The 831-nt window shown below is 41.3% G+C and overlaps 1 non-coding gene across 1 annotated transcript; it reads left to right on the plus strand.

Annotated features, from left to right (window-relative positions):
* The first annotated feature begins 462 nt into the window (after nt 1–462).
* LOC112472546 lies at nt 463–609 on the plus strand. Its single transcript, XR_003043650.1, has one exon. It is a non-coding gene; the product is annotated as a small nucleolar RNA SNORA57 (small nucleolar RNA).
* Nucleotides 610–831: the final 222 nt, after the last annotated feature.

Genomic DNA, 831 nt, shown 5'->3' on the forward strand with positions numbered 1-831 from the left:
GGCTGGGATAGAGCCATACTGTCCTCAAATCTGTGCATACAGGGACTTGTCTCAGGTCTTATACTTCATGGATCCCCACAGCTTGAAGTACTGCCCTTTCTTATCTACAGTGGGGTGTTATAACCCATCTCCTTTCCTTCCTGGACAATCCATAGAGTGCAATATCGTTACCAGCACGTTTCCAGTCTGAGCTATGCTGACTGGAATATGGCAAGGACAGAAGGTAGATAATTTTGTCCAGGCTGGGTTTAGCCTCTGAGGTGAACTATAGCCAAGCTTACCATGCTTTTAAGACATTGCAGATTAAAAATAGTTTAAGGAAAATGTGTCTATGTGTTACCTAGTCACTCTTATATAACTTGAGGCTAATGACACAATATGCACTGTTATAGTGATACAGCAAGAAAATGAAAATGAAAAATTTGAATATTAGATCTAAGTGACAAGATTTGCCAAAAGCACCCTCCTCTTGTTGGCGGGGATGAGCATGTGTCCCAATCCCCATAATGTACGGAGGCAGAAGGAAAGGGCTCCAGCACCCTCGGCGTCATGTCTTCGGTGCCAGCAGCTTCCAGTTCTCCAGTTCTATCCTTAAGCACTGGGACATGGGGCAAAAAACAAAACAAAACAAAACAAAGATTTGCCAGAAGTAATTTTTAAGTAATTAATTATTCTGTAATTTTAGAGTGACATGACTGTAGTTCTAAAAGCTCAACAAGTCCCTATTTAGCACTTCCTTCAACCTTACAGGATAATTTCCCTCATGAAATGAAAGACAACAGCCATGTGTCAAACATGTCTTCTTTGAAGAAACCAGAGGAAACCCAAACT

This window comes from Pteropus alecto, unplaced genomic scaffold, assembly GCF_000325575.1.
Source record: "Pteropus alecto unplaced genomic scaffold, ASM32557v1 scaffold76, whole genome shotgun sequence".
Lineage (NCBI taxonomy): Eukaryota > Metazoa > Chordata > Mammalia > Chiroptera > Pteropodidae > Pteropus > Pteropus alecto.